Here is an 11,138-nt window from a genome sequence, read left to right as displayed (position 1 = left end):
GTTTAAAAATAAAAAAAAATTATTTGTTAGGTCAAGGTTCATAGTCTTTTTTTATAATTATTATTTGTTGTCCCTTTGTTTATACTGAATTATTAGTTAGAAGATGAATTGTATGTACCCACCCAGTCACAAGTGCTTTTTTTTTTTTTTTATTATTATTTGTTGCTCCTTTGTTTATAGGTAATTATTAGTTAGTAGATGAGTTTGTATGTACCCGCCCAGTCGCAAGTGATTTTTTGTATCTTTCTTGGGGCAGGTATTGGAATATTAGTTAAATGTATTTTTGATGTTAAATGAACTGAACTGAATTATAGATGATGGGAAGAAAATTTCGCCAAAGAAATCTACATAAACAATTCCAAAAAGGATATAGAATCTAAAAAGACGAAAACTGAGAGAGAATAAAAAGAAAAACTAAACAAATATATACAATAGCTATTCGAACTAAAAAATAAAAAAGTGAAATAACTTCCCATTTTTTAAATTGGCTGGATTTGAATTCTTCCTGTTTTTTTACCGCTGAGGACACCTTGTTGCGATTCGGGCAAAATATTCGTTTATTTGTTCTTTTTTGCTTCGCATCGGTCGGAGATCTGCTGTTCTTAAACTTTACCGCAGTTTTAGCCCTACTAGGCTAGTCTGGCTTTACATTTCTTATGAGCAAAACTATTCCATATATCCAATCTTCGTCTATCTCGAAAAAACACAAATGAAACCCTTGTATATTTTAATACTACTACTACTAATAACATCATAGTACCATAGCACGTGAGGTCGACACAGCTGCATGTCCTCATCTTCCAACCGATCCTCTAAAATTTGATTCTTTCTCTCTCCTCCGAGATACTTACTTTAAATTTTTACTAGTTTAGATCTTCGGATAGATCCCCTGATTATTGAAAACTCTGACAACTCTTCCCAAAACCAAGACACACGAGGCCAAACAGCTACGTATACTATTTTTCCAGCAATCTTTTAATTCCTTACTACCTCCTATCAAATTTTTACTTCCTTCAAATCCTTTGATATTCCCTGTTCCTACCCCATTAGAGTAAGTCCTAGTTTGTATTTGGTCCCTGCCAGATTGAAAAAAAAAGATTCAATGCTATCTGTAAAATGTGACCGAATTTGACATATGATGGATGTAAAAGATCACATTTGTTAAATATGATCCCATCTGTAATTTGAATTAGCCCTTTAGCCTTTCTTTCTAGCTAGTCCCAATGAGTGGGACCAAACCTCTTTATTCGTATACACAACTGTTTCACGTAAGGTCGTTAAAAAGAGTATCTGCAACTATTCTTGTAGAAGTATTCTGAAAAACATCTAATATACGTAGCTTGCCCAGGCTTTAGATCTGAACATTCATAGCAATACTTGACCACTGCCATTTTCTTGGCTTTTAGTGTCCAAATCTTAATTCTAAAACTTATTTTCATAATCTTCTATTTTTTTTTCTTTTTAGCTGTGAAGAAACACACTGCACCTTTGCTACTCTACTTTTAAACCTTAAGTGTATCCACCACCCTTATGAATAAGGCGTAAATTCGTTCTTAGACCACACTGGCTATATACATGACGTTTGACACGAAAAAAAGAAAATCTTTAAAAAACATAAACAAAAAAGAGAAAATACAAAAGAATATTATCAAATTATATTTGTTGATAATACTTGAGTGGTTCTTCTGTTTTGTTAATATTCAGTTTGGAAGGTAGCCTAATTTTTTCAATTTTTATATTTCTTTTTTTTACAAAACAAGTAAGGTTGTCTTTACACTAGGATATATCCACTTAATCAACTTCCTCGCCACCTAAAATCCCTTTTTTATCCTTTTTATTCCTGATTTAAGCGGCTCAGTCTTCTTGACATTATTTTTGTGAGAACAAAAATATACATTATTTTGTGAGAACATTTAACATTATTGTGAGAACAATTGACATTATTTTGTGAGAACATTAATTTTGCGAGAGCAAAAAACTAGTGAACTTTAATAACCTAATAACCTACAGGGCCCCAGATACCAACGGCGTGTTCGTCAAAACTTCTTCACTGTTTGCTCTGCGCTACTAAGGATGTGGCACAGAATGGCACAGTCTCTCAGATGCAACCGAAAAATTCAAGACTGCTGAATAATTCATGAAGAGCGTTGATCAGGAATGGACAAATGTGGAATGGAAGCAAACTTGGGATACTGCCTAACCTTGATGAACTTCACCATCCACCAGTAAGTCTTTGCTCGGTTCTTCAGGAACATTAAATAAAAAAAACAAGTTTTCTTAACTGAAAGTAAGGAACGACGTTAAAACTTAAAACGAACAGAAACTATTCCGTATATGAAAGGGGCTGTCCCCTCCTCAACGCCTCGCTCTTTACGCTAAAGTTTTTTATTGTTATTGTTTAAAAAAATAAGAGTTGTGAGAAAGTCAAACTTTAGCGTAAAGAGCGAGACGTTGAGGAGGGGACAGCCCCTTTCATATACGGAATAATTTCTGTTCGTTTTAAGTTTTAACGTCGTTCCTTACTTTCAGTTAAGAAAACTTGTTTTTTTTATGTCATTTTTTAACGTTTTTGAATTAATGCAGGTTTTGATTTTGGCTCACCGTACATGAATAATTAAAACAAAATTTACATATTAACTTTACTTTTATTTGGTTAAATGGTTTTCTCGAAACTTGTTTAATTTTATTTACGAACGTTTTTATTAGCAATAAATATACGTAACTTACGTAACGAACTTCTATATTCATATATTTTTAATACGTGTATTAGGGGGCTCACCCCCTAGTCAATACCTCGCGCTTTAAGCTTAAGTTCGAATTTCGTTCCATTTCTTTAAAAATGACCCCTTAATCGCAAAGGCCGTTATTTAGAATAAATAGCTCTTATGAAAGTATTAAAAAATCTTTGGCTTAAAGAGCAAGGTATTGACTAGGGTAATGATGAAGTATTGAACCCAATAATACACGTAATATTTTCTGTTCGTTTTAAGTTTTGATGTTACTCCTTATTTTCAGTTGGAAAACTTGTTTTTTTTTATATTTAATTTCGTATCTTTTTTTTAGTAATGCTGGGAAATCCGGCGCCCCCTTCATAACAATGTCCATTCCCCCATGAAAACATCCTTCATGGACAGATCCTCCCAAATAACCCCCGACCCACCCACCCCCCTACTACCAGAAAAAATCCCCCTGAAAACGTCTGTATACTTCCTAATAACCAATGCTATATGTTAATATTGGGTAAACTTCATAACTTTCAGCCCTCCCCCCGGGGACTTTGGGGGATTAAGTCTTCCTAAAGGACATAGTTATCATATTTTCAACCATGCTGAACAAAATGGCTATCTCAAAATTTTGATCAGGTGACTTTGGGAAAAAAATCAGCGTGGGAGGGGGCCTAGTTGCCCTCCATTTTTTTTTTGGTCACTTAAGTAGGGCAGTAGAACTTTTAATTTCCGTTCCAATGAGTCCTCCCACGATATTCTAGGACCACTCAGTCGATACGATCACCCCTGGGAAAAAAATAAATAAATAAATAAACACGCATCCGTGATCTTTCTTCTGGCAAAAAATGCAAAATTCCACATTTTTGTATATAGGAGCTTGAAACCAGGGTTCTCTGATACGCTGAATATTAAGGTGTGATTTTCATTAAGGTTCAATAGCTTTTAGGGGGTCTTTCCCCCTTTTTTGGAAAATCGGCCAAATTTTCTGAGGCGCGTAACTTTTGATGGGTAGGACTCTGGTGGGTGAAATCTGATTCTTTTGATGTATCTATTGGTATCAAAAACCCATTTTCTAGAGTTTCGGTTACCACTGAGCCGGGTCGCTCCTTACTTACAGTTCGTTACCACGAACTGTTTGATTTGATCAGAATAACCTTTATATACCAGATAAAACACTTTTCTGCTTCTGATTCCACACCGAATCAATTGTTAACCTCTTTTCCTAACTTGAACACACAACTGGACGCAGGTTACGCCAAGATTGTTCCCAAGAGAGGGTGAGTGTTGGCCAAGATTAAATCAACTTTCTAAAATCATTCAATTCTTTTCATGCTGGGATTTCTCTCTTTCTTGAAAAAGAATTAAAAATAATCTGGACTAAATATTATCGAATTTTTGTTGTTTCTTCCAATCTCGACAAAAAATTATGTTTTTATCACAAAATTTTCTCGTTTCTGATATTACAGTAAAAATAGAATTACTGCACGGAAACTACTAGAACACTGCTTACTTTTGTATTTCTGCTTTGGCGTTACCAGTTTGTTAGTTTCTTTCTTTTGGTAGTTTTTTTTTGAATGTGTTACTCTAAAAGCAATTTGTATTTCTATTTGTATTTTTCTGCGTTTGCTATTATATTGTGTTACTTATTGCATATATTTGTTATTATATTGGGTTTACTTATTATACTATCGTGCAGTAGGGATGAAAAAGAACTAAAGATAATAATTTTAATCTCGTTCGTTTAGTCTTTAGCTTAATTATCAGGCATACCTTCAAAGGACTGGACCATTCTTCCCTGTAGCCATTCTAAACAATAAATACAATGTATCTTCATAATCGTTGGTTTTATGGAAAAAAGGCATAACAGTTTTATCTAAAAACTCTCATATTTTAAAAATTATCATTACACAAAGCAATTTTCTTTTTGCAAAAATCAGGTAATTGCCTCTTAAATTAATAGATCCTATCACCTTTCTTTTCCTTCTCGAAATCGCTTAACAAATCATCTTTTGTTTAATAAATAATCTAAATAATAAAATTGACCATGCATCTTTATATATCAAATATATACGTATATAGAAATAAATAGACAACAGGATAATTTTCTTTAGTTAAGCCGTCTATTATTATGGCCTTTTAATTTGAATTTGGTCGAGTAAAAAGAGAATCTTTAGCCTGATTTGAATTTTCCGAAAAAACAAAAAAAACGTGGCTGACTTGAGCTTGAAAAAGTAAAAATAAAGATTAGAGGTGTCAGAAAACGCCCAAAAGCACGGATAACTTCACTTGAAAAGGCCGAAATGAAGACAAAGCTTTAAACGAGTATAAAACATGATAGGCCAGATAAACTAGCCACTTATAATCTAAGATAGGCAACAACCAGGAGCAATTGTTATAAATTTCGGAGTATATAACTAGCGTGACATTACCTTAAATGATCAATAACGAGAGATAGAGTCAGAGAAGTCAAATTTCAAGGCTCCTGCATATCTGTATCTCAGTAATCCAAAATTTTGCCAAAAAGCCGCTGATTCTCAATGACTTCTTTTTGAAAAATTTTGTATCCTTACATTTTCTCCAATATCTTTTGTTTTCCAGTCCAGTAAGCGTTTGGTTACAAATTTATTCAAAATTTTGTAAATTCTAGACAGTATTTCTGATTTTTTTTTTTTTTCCCTCCTCTATCCAGTGCAGATAAAACATACGAAAGACAAAGTGATTCAAATGCAAAAAAATTAGCCATTAGTTCTTCAATTGCATATTTCCTTGCAACAGCCAGGATCGAACCTAAGCCCGAAAGTTTCAAGGCGCGGGTTTAGCCGCTACACTGCTACAAGGTAGCTGATTTGCAAAATCATAATAAATATGATATGAATGTAGCTTGTCTATGAGATTAAAAATGACGTCATATTCAAGAGAGGTAGCTGTCACTGCAACATTTATGTCACTCCTTACTTCTACATTTACAATAACCAAATTTGGTAGAATCCGGGCTATTGAGAAGATAACATGTGAAAAAAAATTGTACTTTATAATATACAGACAAATTAGAATTACCATATCTTGAAGAATCTCTCATTATACTTAACCCCCCCCCCCCCCTAATGTACAAATATATTAGGGGGAATCTACAATAGATGCAATTATATTATATATATATATATATATATATATATATATATATATATATATATATATATATATATATATATATATATATATATATATATATATACATATATATATATATATATATATATATATATATATACATATATATATATATATATATATATATATATATATATATATATATATATATATATATATATATATATATATATATATATATATATATATATATATATATATATATATATATATATATATACATATATATATATATATATATATATATATATATATATATATATATATATATATATATATATATATATATATATATATATATATATATATATATATATAAATTGACTCTTTCTTTCTCCAGTCCGGCTTTTTTGTTCTCCAATCCTAGCTTTGTTTGGATGTAATAATACGATAGCACCATCAGGTACGACATTTTTGTGTCTTCGAAGATTTTTTTGTTCGAAATTTAGAAAAAATTTATTAGTCAAATTTCCTCCAATTTGTCGCTAATTCAGTGACAGCCTGTGCAGAAGAGAGTGGGAACAAACACAAGAGCCGTTTCGGTATTGATCCTTAGACTGAAGGGGGAAGGCGTTTTGGGTGCCGGCACTTCCCAGAGGTTTTGTTAAGTGTTTTATAACATATATTAGTAGTTGATGTTAATGCTAAGAAAGGAATTTTTGCTAACATGCTAAGAAAGGAATTTTTCACTTTGTAATATTCAGACAAACTGGAATTATTATTTTTTGGAGGCTTTCCCACTATATTTTAACCCCCCATCCCCCCTCTAACGTGCAAATATATTAGCAGTGAAAATCTATATTAGACAATTATATATTATCGAATATAGTATATATATTAGAAATATGTATGGAAATATATATTTTCCTTCATCAGTCCATATCCAGCACACGTTTGATTACAAATACATCCAAAATCTTGTAATTCAAGACAAAATTTTCATATGTTTCCCCTCCCTCGAGTTTTACTTATTTTCGATATTCGGATACATAAAATTACAAAAATTCGTAAAATCACAAGTTGCTGCTATTTCAAATTGTGAGTGTATAAAAGGAACACAAAATATCATCGATTCTTTTTTATGAAACTTTAAATATAAAAATATAATTGAAAAATTAGCCAAAAATTAGGTTATCGTTAATTTTGAACAATAATTTTGAATATTTGCACTTCAGAGGGAGGGGATGAAGTATAGCGGGTCTGCATACGAAATGTGTTAGCTACAATTACTCTGCATATTATGAAGGAATAATTGTTTTCTTGTTTCAAGCTGTCATAATACTTTACCCCACCCTCCAATGTACAAATACATAGCCTAAATTATAAAAGTCCAATGCATTCTGTCACCCGTCGCTTGCCTTTGTTGCTATGAAACCGGTTTTCTAAGACCTTATTTTCTGAGGTTTTCTGAGACCGGTTTTCTGGGAAGAACTTATGTGTTCTGGCTAATTATCACTTACCGGGCGTCGATTAAGACTGGGCAGATGTGGAATGGAAGCTAACTTGGAAAGTAACATCCTAACTTTGATGAACTTCACCATCCCCTTGTGAGTCTCTACAGATGGTTCAAAACCATCTTTTCTCGCTCGTCAATGCGATTTAAGGTTTTTAAAAAATGATCATTTTACACACATTTTTATCAAGAGCGCTCCAATTTTCTGTAACGTAAGTCTAGAAGCTTATTCTTCTAGACTCACAGATTATTCTTCTAGATTTATCGTAAGAGATTTTTCTTGCTATTTAAAATCAAGTCTATAGTCTATGCTCGTTACTTCAGAAACATTTCATCAAAATAACTTCTATACACGGATAATTGTATGGATAAACACTTATAAACGCACGGGGACAAACACTATTCTGCTTTTCCACACCGAACAGATTGTTAACCTCCTTTCCTAACCTAACAACAACAACTGGACGCAGAATACGCAAAGATTGTTCCTAACAGAGAGAAATAAAATAGAGCGTTGGCCCAGCTTCAATAAATTTTTTGTGATCATTCAATTTTTCTGCTGCTCGGATTTCCCTCCTTCTTAAAAAAAAAAAATTAGAAATAAGTCAGATTATTTTAAATTTTACAAATTTTGTTGTTTCTTTCGTCCTGGACAAAAAGAGCATGTTCTTATCAGTAAATGTCTTGTTTCTGAAGCTACAGTAAAACTATAATTAAACTAAACAGTAACTATAGTTACTGTAATCTATAACTATACAGTCAAGCTGCAGTAAAACTATAATTAAGCTATACAGTAACTATAGTTACTGTAATCTATAACTATAGCTACTGTAATCTATAACTATGCAGTGAAGCTACAGTAAAACTATAATTAAACCATACACTAACTATAGTTACTGTAACCTATAACTATAGCTACTGGAATCTATAACTATACAGTGAAGCTACAGTAAAATTATAATTAAAAAATACAGTAACTATAGTTACTGTAATCTATAACTATAGCTACTGTAATCTATAACAATACACTGAAGCTACAGTAAAACTATAATTAAACTATACAGTAACTGTAGTTACTGTAATCTATAACTATAGCTACTTTAATCTATAACTATACAGTGAAGCTACAGTAAAACTATAATTAAACTATACAGTAACTATAGTTACTGTAATCTATAACTATAGCTACTGTAATCTATAACTATACAGTGAAGCTACAGTAAAACTATAATTAAACTATACAGTAACTGTAGTTACTGTAATCTATAACTATAGCTACTTTAATCTATAACTATACAGTGAAGCTACAGTAAAAGTATAATTAAACTATAACTATAGTTACTGTAATCTATAACTATAGCAACTGTAATCTATAACTATACAGTTAAGCTACAGTAAAACTATAATTAAACTATACAGTAAGTGTAGTTACTGTAATCTATAACTATAGCTACTGTAATCTATAACTATACAGTGAAGCTACAGTAAAACTATAATTAAACTATACAGTAACTATAGTTACTGTGATCTATAACTATATCTACTTTAATCTATAGCTATACAGTGAAGCTACAGTAAAAGTATAATTAAACTATACAGTAACTATAGTTACTGTAATCTATAACTTAAGCTACTGTAATCTATAACTATACAGTGAAGCTACAGTAAAACTATATTTAAACTATACAGTAACTGTAGTTACTGTAATCTATCACTATAGCTACTTTAATCTATAACTATACAGTGAAGCTACAGTAAAACTGTAATTAAACTATACAGTAACTATAGTTACTGTAATCTATAACTATAGCTACTGTAATCTATAACTATATAGTGAAGCTACAGTAAAACTATAATTAAACTATGCAGTAACTATAGTTACTGTAATCTATAACTATAGCTACTGTAATCTATAACTATACAGCGAAGCTACAGTAAAACTATAATTAAACTATACAGTAACTATAGTTACTGTAATATATGACTATAGCTACTGTAATCTATAACTATACAGTGAAGCTACAGTAAAACTATAATTAAACTATGCAGTAACTATAGTTACTGTAATCTATAGCTATAGCTACTGTAATCTATAACTATACAGTGAAGCTACAGTAAAACTATAATTAAACTATACAGTAACTATAGTTACTGTAATCTATAACTATAGCTACTGTAATCTATAACTATACAGTGAAGCTACAGTAAAACTATAAATAAACTATACAGTGACTGTAGTTACTGTAATCTATAACTATAGCTACTTTAATCTATAACTATACAGTGAAGCTACAGTAATACTATAATTAAACTATAACTATAGTTACTGTAATCTATAACTATAGCAACTGTAATCTATAACTATACAGTTAAGCTACAGTAAAACTATAATTAAACTATACAGTAAGTGTAGTTACTGTAATCTATAACTATAGCTACTGTAATCTATAACTATACAGTGAAGCTACAGTAAAACTATAATTAAACTATACAGTAACTATAGTTACTGTGATCTATAACTATATCTACTTTAATCTATAGCTATACAGTGAAGCTACAGTAAAAGTATAATTAAACTATACAGTAACTATAGTCACTGTAATCTATAACTATAGCTACTGTAATCTATAACTATACAGTAAAGCTACAGTAAAACTATATTTAAACTATACAGTAACTGTAGTTACTGTAATCTATCACTATAGCTACTTTAATCTATAACTATACAGTGAAGCTACAGTAAAACTGTAATTAAACTATACAGTAACTATAGTTACTGTAATCTATAACTATAGCTACTGTAATCTATAACTATATAGTGAAGCTACAGTAAAACTATAATTAAACTATGCAGTAACTATAGTTACTGTAATCTATAACTATAGATACTGTAATCTATAACTATACAGTGAAGCTACAGTAAAACTATAATTAAACTATACAGTAACTATAGTTACTGTAATCTATAACTATAGCTACTGTAATCTATAACTATATAGTGAAGCTACAGTAAAACTATAATTAAACTATGCAGTAACTATAGTTACTGTAATCTATAACTATAGCTACTGTAATCTATAACTATACAGTGAAGCTACAGTAAAACTATAATTAAACTATACAGTAACTATAGTTACTGTAATCTATAACTATAGCTACTTTAATCTATAACTATACAGTGAAGCTACAGTAAAACTATAATTAAACTATACAGTAACTATAGTTTCTGTACTCTATAACTATAGCAACTGTAATCTATAACTATACAGTGAAGCTACTACTACTACTACTACTACTAACAACTCACCACAGCACCAAGCCGCCTGAGGCCAACACAGCTACGCATGATCCTCCTCCACCCCAATCCAATCAAAGCCTCCCTTTTTACACCCGCCCACGAAGTTCCCATAATCTTTAAATCTTTCTTTATGACGTCCTCCCACCCCAGACGGGGACGACCTGCTTTCTGTTTAGCCCTAGATGGTTGGCCGAAAAGAACAATCTTCGGCAATCTGTCATCCTTCATCCGCCCAACGTGCCCTAACCACCTCAACCTTTCTTTCATTTTAGCCCTAGAGAGCGGTATTGAACCACATTTTTCGTATTGCCTATTGTTTGAAATACGGTCAGTCAGCCGGGTACCCAGAACAATCCTTAAGCAATTTCTCTGGAAAACATCTAGCAAATCTTCATCCGCTTTTCGGAGCGTCCATGCTTCAGAGCCATATTTGACCACTGTCATCACTGTAGCTTCTAATATTCTAATCTTGGTTAGCAGACTTGTCTTC

The sequence above is a fragment of the Artemia sp. Qi Xiang Cuo genome, chromosome 21, assembly GCF_049724085.1.
Source record: "Artemia sp. Qi Xiang Cuo chromosome 21, ASM4972408v1, whole genome shotgun sequence".
Lineage (NCBI taxonomy): Eukaryota > Metazoa > Arthropoda > Branchiopoda > Anostraca > Artemiidae > Artemia > Artemia sp. Qi Xiang Cuo.
This window is presented reverse-complemented; position numbering follows the sequence as displayed.